Here is a 15,790-nt window from a genome sequence, read left to right as displayed (position 1 = left end):
GGGGAGTCAGGGGTAACAGAGGAGCCGAGGGAGAAGGAAGGAGCCTGGGAGCAAACCTGGAAGGCTACTGGGTGTGGATGGGAGAAGTATGGAATGGTTTCTTTGGGGGGAAGGGGGAAAGAGTAATTGTTAGGGAGTTGGGGACTCCCCCTTACACACCCTGGTTGATCCCTAGCCCCTCCCATTCAGTCAGGCACATCTGCCCCATCCCTGTGTGGCCCTGGAGCCCTCCTCCCATTCAGGGATCAGTTCTGGGTCCGGTTCTGTTCAATATCTTCATCAGTGAGTTAGGTAATGGTACAGAGAGTACACTTATAAAGTTTGTGGACCATACCAAGCTGGGAGGGGTTGCAAGTGCTTTGGAAGTTAGGATTAAAATTCAAAATGATCTGGACAGACTGGAGAAAAGGTCTGAAGTAAATAGGATGAAATTAAATAAGGACAAATGCAAAGTACTTCATTTAGGAAGGAACAATCAGTTGCACACATACAGAATGGGAAATTGCATCTGATGAAGTGAGCTGTAGCTCACGAAAGCTTATGCTCAAATAAATTTGTTAGTCTCTAAGGTGCCACAAGTACTCCTTTTCTTTTTGAGAATGGGAAATGACTGCCTAGGAAGGAGTACTGCAGAAAGGGATCTGGGGGTCATAGTAGATCACAACCTTAATATGAGTCAACAATGTAATACTGTTGCAAAAAAAAGCAAATTTCATTCTGGGATGTATTAGCAGGAGTGTTGTAAGCAAGACAGGAGAAGTAATTCTTTTGCTCTACTCAACACTGATTAGGCCTCAGCTGGACTATTGTGTCAAGTTCCAGGTGCCACATTTCAGGAAAGATGTGGACAAATTGGAGAACGTCCAGAGAAGAGCAACAAAAATGATGAAAGGTCTAGAAAACATGACCTATGAGGGAAGATTGAAAAAACTGCGTTTGTTTTCTCTGGAGAAGAGAAGACTGAGAGGGGGTGTGATAACAGTTTTCAAGCATGTAAAAGGTTGTTACAAGGAGGAGGGAGAAGAATTGTTCTCCTTAACCTCTGAGGACAGGACAAGACGCTACGGGCTTCAATTGCAGCAAAGGAGGTTTAGACTGGACATTGGGAAAAGCTTCCTGTCAGGGTGGTTAAACACTGGAATAAATTGCCCAGGGAGATGGTGGAATCTCCATCACTGGGGATGTTTACGACCAGGTTGGACACACTGTTAGGAATGGCCAGCAGTGCAGGGGGCTGGACTAGGTGACCCCTCGAAGTCCCTTCCAGTCCCTGTGAGTCTATGAAAATAGGCTCAACTCCTTTTCCTAGATGGGGCCACGGACGCACACACGGGTCACACTGTGCGCCCACAGTCACCCTGCCAGAAAGCAGTTGAGCTGGGATAGAGCCCCCAGGTTCCTTGACTCCTAGCCCAGGGCCTTATCCACCGGTCCATACTTCCTCCATTAAAATGGTTGAAATCTCTTGAATCTACTGGCTTCGGCCTAATATGGAAACACAAGAAAATATACGACAGTGACCCTTGGCTGTTTCCCCCATTACCCAGTACAGAACAGCGCATTCCCTCTCAAACACCAGAGGAGTCCAAGCATGCAGTGGCTTCAACAGACGTGAAGGACAGGAACATGCTCAGAACTCGTGCTGGCTGAAGAACAAGAGTGTAGCACATTGCTCCAGCTGCATGCAGGCCTGGTCTCTGCTACAAAGTTACGTTGACCCAAGTCAAATTGTGTCAACCTTGTTGTGCATGTGTCTATACCAAAATTTATCTCCTGCCGACATAAGCACCCTGTTACCGCGACACAATAACACCACATTTCTGAGCAATGCAGAGCCACAACTGACCTATTTAGGTCGACAATGTGTGAGTACAGACACTGCATGAGTTGTGTCAACCGTAACAGTCCTCCAGCAGCTGTCCCACAGTGCCCCTGTCCCCACAACAGTGGCCATTCTCATCATGGTTTTGAATTCCACTGCTCAGGCGTCACAGAGACTGGAAGCTCACCTTCTCCCTTACAAACCTCCGCATGCTTTTTAAATGCAGTCTCCTGGTTGCCCACCTTGACGAGCACAGCTACCACCTCCCCTTTGTTGTGTGGAGCCAACCATGCCGGCTCCACGCATAAAGACAAGTACTAGACCAGGGGCGGGCAAACTTTTTGGCCTGAGGGCCATATCGGGTTTCCAAAATTGTATGGAGGGCCTGTTAGGGGAGGCTGTGCCTCCCCAAACAGCCAGTTGTGGTCCAGCCCCCGGCCCCTATCCAACCCCCCCTGCTTCTCGCCCTCTGATGGCCCCCCCCGGGACTCCTACCCCATCCAACGCCCCCTCCCGTTCCCTGTCCCCTGATGGCCCCCCAGGACTCCTGCCCCATCCAACCCCCCCGCTCCCTGACTATCCCCTGACTCCCCGCCCCTGACTGCCCCCTGCCGCCCCATCCAACCCCTCCTCTCATTCCTGACTGCCCCCCCTCCCCCAGGACCCCTGCCCCATCCAACCACCCATTCTCCCTGTCCCCTGACTGTCCACAGAATTCCTGCCCCTGACTGCCTCCCGCTGCCCCATCCAACCCCCCCCCCTTCCTGACTGCCCCTCAGGACTCCTGCCCCCATTCAACCCCCCTGTGCCCTGCCCTCTAACTGACCCGCCCCCTATCCACACCCCCACCCCCTGACCACCCCCTGGAACTCTCCTGCCCTCTATTCAACCCCCCTGCTTCCTGCCCCCTTACCGCGCTGCCTGGAGCACCCATGGCTGGCAGCGCTACACCCGCGCCTCCCGGCTGGAGCCAGCCACGCACCGCACAGCACCAAGCACCGGGCCAGGCCGGGCTCTGCAGCTGGGCTGCCCAGGAGCTCACAGCCCCCTGCCCAGAGCATCGCGCCCGTGATGCAGTGAGCTGAGGCTGCAGGGGAGGGGGAGAACAGCAGGGGAGGGGCCAGGGGCGAGCCTCCTGGGCCAGGAGCTCAGGGGCTGGGCAGGACAGTCCCACGGGCCACATGTGGCCCGTGGGCCATAGTTTGCCCACCTCTGTACTAGACCTACTCCTGTCTTGAGCAGGCTAGAAGTCTTAGGTCTTCTTGGCCTGTAGGGAAAGATGCTCTGCCACAGAAATATAGACATCTATGGGGCCTGACAGAGATGAGCAGCAGTGCCATGGCAAAGCAAAGGAACTTTGCTAGGCATACCAGAAGGCGATGGAGGCCAACAACTGGTGCTTCCCCCTAGACTTGCTGTGAACGCTGGCCTTGGAAGGGCCATATGACCATGACCATAGAGAAGGACTGAGAATGGAGACAGTGGTTGCTGCAGGAGAGGGAAAGGGACTGAGAAGTGCATCAGGAAATGCACCAGGACATCATGGGTTTGCTCAAGCAACAAACTCTGACGTTGCAGAGTATTTCTGACCTACATGCCCAAAGACACTGGACTCAGCAGCCTTTCCAGGGCTTAGAGAGCTCCAGTGCTTCCGACTCTCCTCTGTAGGTGTAGGGAGGCAACTTGGTGTGCACCCGCAAACCTATCACTCCATTCCAGACAGCACGGAGAACCAGTGACACATCCACGGCCCTGTCAAAACCACACATCAGCCACAATGCACTACACCACAAAAGATTTACATACCTGAACGTAAACTATCACTGTTTGCTTGCGTTCTGAGGTGGGATTTTAAAGTATGGCTCACCAAGTTAGTGGTGCTAAAATGTTTTACCTTGTGTGTTTGCACTTTAATTTTGTTTCCTGCTTCTTTGCTCACGATGACGTTTTATTTTTGGAGACAGAGTATATTTATCAGTTTACACCAACATTATAGCTGCATTAAAGAATTCTTAATTCATACACACGAGACACACTATTTCATAAAAGCATCTCACAACACTACTGTGGGCTGACTATAAAAATGGTCTTTTAAAGCCTCCTTCAGCTATATAGGTCCACAGTTGGCTCTTCTAACAGCCCTTGTGTCTGGTTGTTCAAATTCAGCAGACAGATGGTCCACCTCACCTCTCCGCCCTGGCAGTAGCCTGTCCCCCTTGCCCCGTAGATATTATGCAGTACAGAACGTGCAGTATAACAATGGAGATGTTTGCCTCCTTGAAATCCAGTCTAGTGAGTAAAGAATGCCAGCGACTCTTCAATCTACCAAAAGCACATTAAACAGTCATTTTGCTATTTGCTGATAGCTGAATCTTTCTTTGGCGATGTTGAGGTGGCCAGTGTATGTCTTCATGAGCCAGGAGCAGGCTAGGTTCCCCAGAATCACAACTGGCATTTCACATTGTCAATGGTAATGTGTCAGTCAAGGAAAAATGTCCCTGCTTGCAGCTTTTTGAAAAGTCCTGTGTTCTTAAAGATGCTTCCCTGACCAGCCCACACTGATATCAGTGATGCACCACCAGTGATCCACAAATGCTTGTATAACCATGGAAAGTATCTCTTTCTGTTTATGCACCTAGTGGCAAGGTGGGACAGTCCCAGAATAGGATGTGCGTGCCATCTATCACCTCACTGTAGTTCAGGAACGCTATGGCTGCAAATCTATGCACTACTTCCTGCATATTACCAAGACTAACAGTCCTGTGTCGCAGGATATACTTACTGGCCTTGTATGCTTGGAAAAAAATGGACCCCACTGTAGATTTTCTAACTTTAAACTGATTGGCCACTGACGAATAGCAATCCAGCGTTGCAAGCTTCCAGAGCATGATAGCCATTCGCTTCACCACAGTCATTGCAGCTGATTTTGACCTCCCTGCACTGGAGATCTGAGGCGAGCTCGGCACACAGATCCAGGAATGTGGCCATTCGCATCCAAATGTTCTGCAAGCTCTATTTGTCATCCCAAACCTGCATTTCAATGCAATCCCACCAATCAGTGCTTGTTTCTCCGGCCCAGAAGCCAACATGCACTGGGTGGAGCTGCTCCATGAATGTCAGAAACAACTTGGAATTTCTGTTTGTTGTGTCCATCGGCACACAGTTATTACACGGGAATACCTCTGCAGCTTCCTCACTGCATGGTCAATTATAGTCGTACTACTGACTTCTGCAAATACAGGAGAATCTTGCACCCTATATCAGCAATAGTCATTAGAATGACCCTGAGCTCTGCAGGCTGCATGCTTCTGCAAATACGGTGCACGCTGAAAACTGACGAGTGGGACTGGGGGAGATTTTAAAAATGGCGTGAAAATTATCGGATGGAGCAAGCACCATGGAATAGAGAAAGTTGCATGGTGGGAACTTGACTCTCAGTTCTCAGAAATCCTTGGGAAAATCGTTAGTATCCCACAAAGCACTCAGACATGTCCCACAAGGCACTGGGTCAGACAGTGGCACGCGCCACGCTGGGATACCTACCCAGAGTGCACTGCAGTTTACACTGACGCAACCACTCGCAGTGTGCGTGCACCACGCCGAAGCAAGCAACGATGCAGGCGCACACGCCAGCAATGTACAAAAGTCGCCAACTGGATACTGACGTAATTTGCATCGACCAAACTTTGTAGCGTAGACATGGCCTTAGATACAGTGACAGAAGACTGGGAGGCAGGAATAAACAACTTCCCATCCCCTCCTTCTGCAGCCTTGTGCAAGTCACTTAGTAGATTTCCCTCGCTTACCCTCATCTGTAAATCTGGGATGACCATCCTTGTTGTGTGGGTCAATTGATAATGAAGGGCAATAAGGAGGAGTTTTAAAGTATATTAGGAAGAAAAACAATTCTAACAGGGATGTTGGTCCATGACTAGATGGAAAAAGTGGAATTATCAATAATAATGCAGAAAAGGCAGAGCATTCAATAAACGTTTCTGTTCTGTGTTTGGGGACAAGACAGATGATGTGGTAATACCGTATGAGGATGATGAAATACTGTCCATTCCAATAGTATCTCGGGAGGATGTTAAACAGGAACTATAAAAATCAGACATTTTAAAAACAGCAGGTCCAGATAACTTGCACCCAAGAGTTCCAAAAGTGCTGGCTGAGGAGCTGGTGGACCATTAATGTTGATTTTCAATAAGTCTTGGAATACTGGGGCAATTCCAGAAGCCTGGAAGCTAATGTTGTACCAATATTTAAAAAGGGTAAATGGGAGGACCCGGCTTGTCAGTCTGAGATTGATCTGGGGCAAGATAATGGAGCAGCTGATATGGCACTCGATTAGTAAAGAATTAAAGGAGGGTAGTATAATTAATGTCAATCAACATGGGTTTATGGAAAAGAGATCCTGTCTAACTAACTAGATATATTTTTTTATGAGATTGCAAGTTTGGATGATAAAGTTAACATTGTTGATGTAATAGACTCAGACTTCTGAATGGCATTTGACTTGGTACCACGTGACATTTTGATTAAAAAATTGGAACAATATAAATCAACATGGCCCACAGTACATGGATTGAAAGCTGGCTAACTGAGGGGTCTCAGAATGTAACTAGAAATTGGGAAACATTAGCAAGCAGTGTGTTTCTAATGGGGTCTTGCAGGGACCTGTTCCAATTTAACATTTTTATCAAGGACCCGCAAGAAAACATAAAATCATTTCTGATAAAGTTTGCACATGACACACAAATTGAGGGAGTGGGAAATAATTAAGAAGACAGGTCACTGGTACAGAGTGCTCTGGATCCCTGGGTAAGCTGGGTACAAGCAAAAAATATGTTTTAATAATGCTAAATGTAAACGTGTACATCTAGGACCAAAGAACATCAGCCATTGTGACATGACGGAGGGCTCCACCCTGGGAAGCAGTGACTCTGAAACAGATTGGGGGACTGTGGTGTGTAATCAGCTGACCGTGCGGTACCTGTGCAACCCCGTGGCTGAAAAGGCTAATGCGACCCTTGGATGCACCAACAGGGGATCTCGAGCAGGAGCAGAGGGTGATTTTCCCTCTGTATCTGGCACTGGTGCTACATACAGCTGCTGCAGTCCAGTGCCCAGTTCTGGTGCCTAGAGTTCAAGAAGGATGCTGACACATTGCAGAAGGTTTAGAGAAGTGCCATGAGCGTGATTAAAGGGTTAGAAAACCTGCCCTACAGTATTTGACAATGGGCTCTTCAAATTGGCACTGAAAGCTATAACGTGACCCAATGGCTGGAGGGGGAAACTACATAAATTCATATTAGAAATAAAGTGTACGTTTTTAACAGGGAGGGTAATTAACCATTGGAACAGTTTACACAGGGTCATGGTGGATTCTTCATCACTAACAATTTTTAAATCAAGATTGGATGTTTTCCCACAAGATTTGCTCTAGAATTATTTGGGGCAGTTCTAGAGCCTCTATTATACAGGAGGAGGTCACACTAAAGAAGAGAAGACTGAGGGGGGAACATGAGTGTTAACAGTTTTCAAGTGCATAAAAAGTTGTTACAAGGAGGAGGGAGAAAAATTGTTTTTGTTAACCTCTGAGGACAGGACAAGCAGCAATGGGCTTCAATTGCAGCAAGGGCAGTTTAGATTGGATATTAGGAAAAACTTCCTAACTGTCAGGGTGGTTACGCACTGGAATAAATTGCCTAGGGAGGTTGTGGAATCTCCATCTTTGGAGATTTTTGAGAGCAGTTCAGACAAACACCTGTCAGGGATGGTCTAGACCAGTGTTTTTCAAAGTTCGGATCATGACCCAGTACTGGGTCGCGGCATGAAAGGCATTGGGTTGCCTTGCTCAGCTCCCAGGGACCCTAGCAGCTCTGGTCAGCACCACCGACTGGGCCAGCTTCTAGGCAGAGGAGCCACGGGGCTCTGCACGCTGCCCCCACCCCGAGCACCGGCTCCACACTCCCATTGGCTGGTTCCCAGCCAATGGGAACTGGGGGGGGCGGTGCCTGCGGGCAAGAGCCATGTGGAGCCAATTGCGCGCCTCCGCCTGGGAGCCGGACCTGCTGCTGGATGCTTCTGGGGCGCAGCATGGTCCATGGTGCCAGGACAGGTGGGAAGCCTGTCTCTGCATCTCAGCTGTGCCACTGACCAGGAGCCACGGGAGGTATGCCCGCGCCCCAACCCCACACCGCAATCCCCTGCCCCAGCCCTGGGCCCCCGCCAACCCGGAACCCTTTCCTGAACCCCCAACCCCACGGTTGGGTTGCGGGCATCAACAATTTTCTCCAACTGGGTCCCCAGAAAAAAGTTTGAAAACCACTGCTCTAGACTAGGGGTTCTTACAACAAAATTTTTGGTGGCCTCAGACTGTGGCCACCAACTGTTGCTGATGGCCGTGCTGACAATTTTTCCTAAAATACTTGATTAACTTTAAGAAAAACAAATAAATATGCACAAAAACATGTCCAAACCACTGTAATTTATTTATGTAGGGTTTTTTTAGACTCAGTAGTAAAAATAATTTACAGTTGACTCTATTCTTTACTGAACCAAAACAGAACAGAAACAGAAATAAGGCGCTTTGCATGTTCTTGTCTTTTTGTTGTTTCTTTTGCTTTTCTGGTTGCACTTTTTTCCTTCTAAAACTTGCTAGCTGGTAAGTCTTCTGCTGTGAAAAGTGATATCTGTATGTTTGCTAATATCACTTTTCACAGCAGATTTACTCAGCCCTTGCAAGCACTGGGACAAATTAAGCCCTGGATGGGGAGGTGGGCAGGGAGGCAGCGGGACACAGGGAAAATGGCAGGGGTGGCGAGCCTGAGGCTGGAGCCTGGAACCAGAGCCTGCCACTGTGTGGATGGAGCCCGAAGCCCTGTAGCTAAAGCCTGTCTCCCCTGCCCCTGGGAAAGTGGGGAATCCACCAGCTGTCTGCACCGCCAGTGTTTGTGTCTCTGGAGGGGGGCAGGGTCCAACCGCTGCTGGCGGCCCTGGGAGAGGGGACACTGCTTTGCGCCCCCCGCCCAGGAGGCTGTGGCTGCAAGAAAATGGCCTAGTGGCTGCATTTGAGAAACACTGGTAGACAATACTTGGTCCTGCCATGAGTACAGGGGACTGGACCCGATGGCCTCTTGAGGTCCCTTCCAGTCCTTCGATTCTACAGTTCTATGAAATGATCGCAATGGTCCCTCCTGGCCTTCCAATCTAGGAATAAGGTTTGGGAGGCCCTTCGAAGATGAAAAGTGCCGTATTGATTCTATGCATTGATTTTAAAAGTGACTGCAACTGTCAAGGCACAATCAATAAATTCCTGTTTGTCTGCTACTGAGAAATAAAACAGGGCTCCCAACAAGATCCTGCAGCATGTGGAAGGGTGTTAGCTCTTGAAAGACAAAGCTGTCCTGCTCCATCTGAGCTACATGTGGGCATGGCTGGAGATTCCTTCTTATCCTTTCCCTTCTTTCTGCTCTCCTGTTCCCTCCCCTGCACCAGACACACACCTCGTGAATGCAGGCAACTACCCTCATACAGAACTTCTGAGATTCCATTATAGTGGGGGAGGAGCCTTATCAGAGGAAAGATATGCACAGAGCAAGCCCTTTGGGATGATGGACAGAAGCAGCACCAAACAGACCTTTGGTCACTGTTGTCTGAATCCTTTCAACTGTGTATTTGGGGAATCTGATTGTAAACCTAGATTTACCAGGGAAACAAGGCAAACGTCCACACTGGTCCCTAACTCCCTTCCGATTGTGTAAGGCACCTTCTGCATGCTGCACCACATTAGATAAGGGATCACTTAGAAGCATCAGCTGGCGGTCCGACAATTTACTTATCCCTGACATTCGCCAAAATAGATGCTCAGAGCTTTACCCACACAACTCCCACCACAGGGCTGAAAATAAAGGGGCTGAGGGGGCAGAGAGAGCGTCTGTACAAAACACACTAAGTGAACAAGGCAAAAAAGGAAGCGTGTATCAGTGATCTCTCAGAGGGGACAACTGCTGGTAACTGAGGTACTGCTATTTGCTTGAATGAATTACTTACTAGGACTTGTGCAAAGTGGCTCGCATCTAGCTTTCCAGTCACCCACTTGTTTATCTTTGGATGCTAAGAACATCTTCTTCTAAATGTTCCAACAGCAAAGGTGACCCAGTAATGAGATAACTCACACATGCTTCTTTCCATCCATAACATTTTTAGGGGAACCCTTGAAGATCCTCAACTGGTGACTATTTGTCACTCTCTCTCTCCCCATCTATCATTTTGATGAATCAGAAAACAATTAATGACAGGATAATTCTAAATCTTGATACTGCAGCTACAGACCTGCCAAGTTGTGACAGCTTAAAAATGCTTGAAAAATGAGGCCAAAAATGGATGACTCCCATCCACAGATAAGTTTCTGAGAGGTCTGAGACACGGGCTGCTGCTTTATAAACGCTCCCTTCCTTCAGGAATGATACACGTTGCTCACAATCAGCACCATGGACTAACCACCACACGGGCTAATTCCACATGAAGCCCTTCTCTAGCCTCTTCTGCCTAGAGGTCTTGGGGCTCTTTGCAGCCATTATTTAATTCCACCGCTTGATGAGTCCCAGAGAGAGGCCTGATTTCCTGCAGTGCTGAGCACACACCGGTTCCACTGAAGCCAGTGGGAGCTGCCCACGGCATCTCGGGAGATGGGGCCAAGAAGGCCAGCATCGCCCGCAGCAGGTCAGTCACAGAGGCAGGACTAGAACCCAGGAGCCCGGAGTCCCAGGCCTGTCACTTACCCACTAGGTTTCAGAGTAACAGCCGTGTTAGTCTGTATTCGCAAAAAGAAAAGGAGTACTTGTGGCACCTTAGAGACTAACCAATTTATTTGAGCATGAGCTTTCGTGAGCTACAGCTCACTTCCTCAGATGCATATCGTGGAAACTGCAGCAGGCTTTATATATACACAGAGAATATGAAACAATACCTCCGCCCACGCCACTGTCCTGCTGGTAATAGCTTATCTAAAGTGATCATCAGGTGGGCCATTTCCAGCACAAATCCAGGTTTTCTCACCCTCCACCCCCCCACACAAATTCACTCTCCTGCTGGTGATAGCCCATCCAAAGTGACAACTCTTTACACAATGTGCATGACAATCAAGTTGGGCCATTTCCTGCACAAATCCAGGTTTTCTCACATCCCCCCCACCCCCATACACTTACCCACTAGACAGCACTTCTTTAAGGCCCTGATCCTGCCAGGAGCTCTCTGTGGGGAGGACCCTGTGCTCTGGTAGAGACTCGCTGGCCCAGGCTCTCCTGCAGGACAGGGGCCTAAGTGTTCACATAAAACCAACCAGGTTCCCAGAGGGCTGGGCTAGGGGTATCGGACAAGGCTGGCCCGGAGACCCAGCTAACCCCGAAGAGCTCCATCCCCGAACAGGGTCTTACAGTCTCTTACTATGACCCTTCCTCCCCCTGGTAACGTGGGGGGAGTGGTTTGGGGCACCCTCCGGGGCAGGCTGGGGGGGCACGCAGGCTAGGAGGGGGAGGGGCACCCAGCGGGGCAGGGGCGGTCAGGCGGGGAGGGGGAAGGGCAGTGGCACCCAGCGGGGAGGGGCGGTCAGGCTTGGAGGGGCAGGGGCACCCAGCAGAGTATGGGGGGGTCAGGCGGGGAGGGGCACCCAGCGGGGTGGGGGCAGTCAGGCCTGGAGGGGGAGGGGAGAGGCACCCAGCAGAGTGTGGGGGGGTCAGGCGGGGAGCGGAGGGGAGGGGCACTCAGCGGAGTGGGGGGGATCAGGGGCACCCAGAGGGGCGGGGGTGGTCAGGCCGGGAGGGGGAGGGGTCAGGCGAGGAGGGGCACCCAGGAGCGGGGGGGGGGTCAGGCGGGGAGGGGCAGGGGCACCCAGCAGGGCGGGCGGGGGCCAGACCGGGAGGGGGAGGGGTCAGGCGAGGAGGGGCACCCAGGGGCGGGGGGGAGGTCAGGCGGGGAGGGGGAGGGGCAGGGGCACCCAGCGGAGTGGGGGGGTCAGGCGGGGAGGGGCAGGGGCACCCAGCAGGGCGGGCGGGGGCCAGACCGGGAGGGGGAGGGGTCAGGCGAGGAGGGGCACCCAGGGGCGGGGGGGAGGCCAGGCGGGGAGGGGGAGGGGCAGGGGCACCCAGCGGGGCGGGGGGGGGTCAGGCGGGTAGGGGGAGGGGCAGGGGCACCCAGCGGGGCGGGGGGGGGCCAGACCGGGAGGGGGAGGGGTCAGGCGAGGAGGGGCACCCAGGGGCGGGGGGGGGGGGGTCAGGCGGGGAGGGGGAGGGGCAGGGGCACCCAGCGGGGCGGGCGGGGGCCAGACCGGGAGGGGGAGGGGTCAGGCGAGGAGGGGCACCCAGGGGCGGGGGGGGTCAGGCGGGGAGGGGGAGGGGCAGGGGCACCCAGCGGGGCGGGCGGGGGCCAGACCGGGAGGGGGAGGGGTCAGGCGAGGAGGGGCACCCAGGGGCGGGGGGGAGGTCAGGCGGGGAGGGGGAGGGGCAGGGGCACCCAGCGGAGTGGGGGGGTCAGGCGGGGAGGGGGAGGGGCAGGGGCACCCAGCGGGGCGGGGGGGGTCAGGCGGGGAGGGGCACCCAGAGGGGCGGGGGTGGTCAGGCCGGGAGGGGGAGGGGTCAGGCGAGGAGGGGCACCCAGGGGCGGGGGGGAGGTCAGGCGGGGAGGGGGAGGGGCAGGGGCACCCAGCGGGGCGGGGGGGGTCAGGCGGGGAGGGGGAGGGGCAGGGGCACCCAGCGGGGCGGGGGGGGGCCAGACCGGGAGGGGGAGGGGTCAGGCGAGGAGGGGCACCCAGGGGCGGGGGGGGGGGTCAGGCGGGGAGGGGGAGGGGCAGGGGCACCCAGCGGGGCGGGCGGGGGCCAGACCGGGAGGGGGAGGGGTCAGGCGAGGAGGGGCACCCAGGGGCGGGGGGGGGTCAGGCGGGGAGGGGGAGGGGCAGGGGCACCCAGCGGGGCGGGCGGGGGCCAGACCGGGAGGGGGAGGGGTCAGGCGAGGAGGGGCACCCAGGGGCGGGGGGGAGGTCAGGCGGGGAGGGGGAGGGGCAGGGGCACCCAGCGGAGTGGGGGGGTCAGGCGGGGAGGGGGAGGGGCAGGGGCACCCAGCGGGGCGGGGGGGGTCAGGCGGGGAGGGGCACCCAGAGGGGCGGGGGTGGTCAGGCCGGGAGGGGGAGGGGTCAGGCGAGGAGGGGCACCCAGGGGCGGGGGGGAGGTCAGGCGGGGAGGGGGAGGGGCAGGGGCACCCAGCGGGGCGGGGGGGGTCAGGCGGGGAGGGGCACCCAGCGGGGCGGGGGCACGTTACTCACCGGGCCCAGTGGCTCCCGCAGGCCGGAGCCCCTCCCACTCCCGGCCCGCTTGGCAGCGCGAGGGCGGCGTCTCCTCTCCCTCCCGCGGCCCGAAGCGACTCGCCCGCCGCGATCAGCGGGCCCGCTGCCCACACTCAAGCTGGCGGCGGCGGCCTCACTGCCCTCTGCCCTCCTTCAACATGGCGGTGGCGTCCTCCCGTTGGGATCACGCGGTGGCCCTTTCCCATGTGACCCCGGGTGAGGCCTGTGCCGCCATCTTGCCTCCGGGCAGAGAGGAGCCGTTTGCCAGGAGTTGGCCCTTTCCCTCCTCCCCGGTTGGTGGGTTGGTTTCCCAGCACCGCCCCTCGCCCCCAGACAGGGTCCTGGGAGATGGCCGCGCCCACTGTCCGGACCCACCGTGGCTATGGGGACACCTTGGCAGCGCTGCGGCCCGGGGCAAGCCCTACGAGGGGCACCGTGGGTCAGGCCCAGGGCCCGTCTAGCCCGGGGCCGCTGCCAGGTGCGGGTGAGGGGATGAGCAGGACAGGGCGATTTATGGCGTGATCCATCCCTGGTCGTCCAGTCCCAGCTTCTGGCCGCCCGAGGCTCGGGACACCCAGAGCAGGGGGCCTCCCTGACCATCGGGGCGAGCACCATTGGTGGACCTGTCCTCCAGGAACTTGTCTGGTTCTTTTTTGAACCCAGTTATACTTTTGGCTGTCACAGCATCCTGTGGCAAGGAGTTCCACAGGTTCACTGTGTGTTGGGTGAAGCAATGCTTCCTTAGGTTTGTTTTAAACCTGCTGCCTCTTAATATCCTAGGATGATCCCTGGTTCTCCTGTTATGTGAAGAGGTAAATAACACTTCCCTAGTCACTTTCTCCACACCAGCCATGATATTGTAGACCTCTGTCATCATATCCCCCCTTAGTCATCTCTTTTTTTACATATTGAACAGTCCCAGTGTTTTCAAACTTTCCTTGTATGGATGCTATTCCAGACTCCTGCTCATTTTTGTTGCCCTTCTCTGTACTTTCTCCAATGCCAATATATCTTTTTTGAGATGGAGTGATGAGAACTGCACACGGAACACCCCCAGTCTCTTAATGCGTCCATACAAAGAGAGATCAATTTGGTTCTGAGTAAACTAGTTTGTCTGGCTCTTGCAGTCCATATTACTGAGGGCTGGGAGTGCAGCTAGTGCTTTATAACAGATAGAGTGTGTTGCTTTAATTGAGATGATTCTAGAAAGTGAGTGGCTTTTTGTTGTACAATAATTAACAGAGAAAACTGCCCAAGTTCTGTTTTGCAGGCATTGCTGGGTAAGTTCCTGCATATAAACAGGACTCATTTGCAGAATGCCAGGTTCTGAATTTCTGGTGGGTTTTACCCCAGTTGGTATAACCTGCCATTATGGTTGGCCCCAGACTACTCCCGTCTAGTACAGTAAGTTGAATTACATTGTCAGGTAGTGTTGTTAATGAGTTGTGTGACACAGAGATCCCTTAGTGCCCATTGGCAGGGGGCACAGAGGGGTGCCTGGGGGTTTACAGGGATCCACTGGGTCAGATATCTACATAAAAGTTCACCAAAGGGTAGCATATGAACTAACTGTCTCCGTCTGGCTGTTTGTATGCCTCACCATGTATGCCTGTTTTCCTCCTGACAGAATTCTGCGCCCATGCGGAGGCACAGAAGTCATATGGACCAAATATTTCTGTGCCCCCCGCACAGAAAAACGCAAAAGAAATCTGCAGGGGGCCACGCGTCTCTTCTCCGGCAGCCCAGGCAGTGTGTCTGTTCCAGTGTGCTTGGAGCAGCTTCAGAGACGCAAATCACTGCCGGGGAGAGGGGCTCAGCGTGCATGCTTGTGGGGGAGATGTTGATCGCCGTCAGGGGGTCGCGGCTGACCAACAAGCGAGAGAGACTCCAGGTATGTCTACACTGCCCACGTTACAGCACGGCCGCAGCAGCCCTGTGAGGTGGGCAGTGTAGACACACGTTATCGCATGGGGAGAGCTCTCCTGGCAATAAAAAAACCCACCCCAAACAAGAGGTGGTAGCTTTATTTGTTCACAGAATATCAGGGTTGGAAGGGACCTCAGGAGGTCATCTGGTCCAACCCCCTGCTCAAAGCAGGACCAATCTCCAATGGCCCCCTCAAGGACTGAACTTACCAACCCTGGGTTTAGCAGGCTAATGCTCAAACCACTGAGCTATCCCTCCTCCTCTTTGTCTCAGAGAGAACACACACAAAGAGACAAAGCAAAAACCTTCCCCCCCACAGATTTGAAAGTATCTTCTCCCCTTATTGGTCCTTTTAGGTCAGGTGCCAACCAGGTTATCTGAGCTTCTTTACCTTTTACAGGTAAAGGGATTTACTGGGAGCGCGCTATACTGGTGCTTTTTAACGCTCAAACTTTTGTCGCTTGGGTGGTGTTTTTTCACACCCCGGAACAACTACAGTTTTAGTGCTGAAAGTGGCAATGTAGACACAGCCTCTGTCCCTCTCTCTTGATACTGCGGTTGCAGGGGAGTGGAGGAGGGTAGGTCTTTTTGTTATGCAGGAGGAAGGCTCTGTCCCTGAGGCAGAAGTGTAGCAGACTTCCTGCCTAGTAAACTGTAACTTCTTGAAAACTGAAAAAAGAGTTAATTAAATATTGGTATCA

At 53.5% G+C, this 15,790-nt stretch overlaps 1 protein-coding gene across 5 annotated transcripts in view; it reads right to left on the bottom strand.

Annotated features, from left to right (window-relative positions):
- HK3 (hexokinase 3) overlaps positions 1 to 13,315 on the bottom strand; it is a 97,029-nt gene extending 83,714 nt beyond the window's left edge. For 4 of the 5 annotated variants that reach the window (XM_073355115.1, XM_073355120.1, XM_073355118.1 and 1 more), the window contains exon 1: positions 13,143 to 13,315. The gene's annotated coding sequence lies outside the window, so the exon portion shown is untranslated. Of the gene's footprint in view, positions 1 to 11,034; positions 11,131 to 13,142 lie in introns of all 5 variants that reach the window. The other variant, XM_073355116.1, reaches the window with a different exon arrangement.
- Positions 13,316 to 15,790: the final 2,475 nt, after the last annotated feature.

The sequence above is a fragment of the Lepidochelys kempii genome, chromosome 8 (genome assembly GCF_965140265.1).
Source record: "Lepidochelys kempii isolate rLepKem1 chromosome 8, rLepKem1.hap2, whole genome shotgun sequence".
NCBI classification, from domain to species: domain Eukaryota; kingdom Metazoa; phylum Chordata; order Testudines; family Cheloniidae; genus Lepidochelys; species Lepidochelys kempii.
This window is presented reverse-complemented; position numbering and strand designations above follow the sequence as displayed.